Genomic DNA, 1,781 nt, shown 5'->3' on the forward strand with positions numbered 1-1,781 from the left:
AGAGAGAGAGAGAGAGAGAGAGAGAGAGAGAGAGAGAGAGAGAGAGGCAGCTGTCACAGATCTAGGGAAGATGCCATGCGGTAGCAGAGCCACAGTAAATAGCAGTCTGCTTTACTCATCAAAGTGACTGCTTGTACTTCATCTCTGATGTTCTGTCACTTCCTATCCATCACCCCCCTGCTTGCCTCGCTCCTGCCCATTACATATTTGGAAAACTGTAAAGTTTAAAGTCCTTTAAATCTTCTATTTCAAAACTACCACCCATCTTAGCAATTACACAGTTCTAATAGAGCCCCACTGCTAGGCTTCTATCTTCCAACCTTTCATCCCTCCACTGTAAGCACACACTTCCACACTCTTCTGAATTTGCAGGCGAGCAATAGCTGCTTTTCTTTTCTGGTTAATTCTCAAATGCTGGACTGAAAACAGTTCCCTGCAATGGGAAATAACTCTTCATGGGAATCACCATGCCTGAAGTCTAGTGTCTCTCGCCCCACTATGCACTCCTGGCCATGCCTCTAGTGCCTGAATTTGTTTCTGTGTGGCTTCTTCACCCCAGTGCTAACAGATGGTGCCTTATCAGTCAGCCAGACCGTGGTGGCATCAGATTCCCTCTTTTTGAAACCACAGGATAATCTGGGTAGCAAACATAGTCCAGAACTCAAATCAAGACCAATCACACAAGATTGTTGCATTTGAAAACTAGGTCATTAAAGCTAAAAAAGAAAGAAGAAAAAAAAAATAAGGTCCCAAAATAAGTCTTCATGTCACACACGGGAAGTTGCGAGCAGTACAGAGAGTGAATTTTAGGAGCTACAGTTTTCAGTGTGTTGCTTTTTAATCTTACCTCCTGTGGGTCTAGGAGGGATGCTTGTCTCTCCAGCCCTTCCACAGTCTGCACATACAATCTGTCCAGGTCAACTGCATTTCTTTTGCCTGACTTAGTGCTGGACTAGAAAAAAAAGTCCAGTAAGAGAAGCCGCAGGATGAGTCCCAGAATGCTGACGTATCTTGAAGCTGAGTTCTCTGAAGCTGCCCTACAGTGGTTCCTTTATGATGTGGCTACATGTTTCAATAAACCTTTACTCTTTCCAAGATGGCTACACAATTCCTATTATCTTTTGACAAAGAACAAATTGTATTCCAAAATAATTAGCATTAAAATAGGCACAAGTAAAATACTTTGGTTTTCCTGGCTGGTAGAACTTTCCCGGGAAGAGGAAGCTGGGAGCAGTTGGGAAGCATGTGAGAGAAGTCTAAGGTATCAAAAATGGGGGAAAGGAAGAGGTGTGACAGGGGCAGGGCCACAGTTTAAGGGAGGGAAATGCAGACAATGTATTGCTGCTCATTGGGTGATTTGGGTGATCTGTGGGTCTTAAGCATCCTAAACAATTCAATATGGTTAACTGTACAGGTAGAGTGATCGAGATTTGGTTTGTACTGTGTTTTAAGTGGAATAGACAGAAAAAGATACTGGGGGTATTGTCTTGTTGACCTTATATCTTTGGCAAGTGTTGTAGGAGGTTGCTTATTCACTTTCTGGTCACCAAGGCTTCCAAAATAACCACACACAAACTGTATTAATTAAATCACTGCTTGACTAATTACTTAAGTGCATTGCTACCTAGCTCCTATAGCTTTGGATTAACAAATTTTTATTAGTTTATATTTTATCATGAGTCTTGTGGCCTACCAGCAAGGTTCTAGCTAGCAGCTCATGTTTTCCCCTCTTGTGGCTACATGGCATCTCGTGATTCCACCTCCTCTCTCTCTCTCTCTCT

This window comes from Alexandromys fortis, unplaced genomic scaffold (assembly GCF_014885135.2).
Source record: "Alexandromys fortis isolate MF-2015 unplaced genomic scaffold, M_Fortis_MF-2015_v1.1 scaffold_2_1_26212458, whole genome shotgun sequence".
NCBI classification, from domain to species: Eukaryota; Metazoa; Chordata; class Mammalia; order Rodentia; family Cricetidae; genus Alexandromys; species Alexandromys fortis.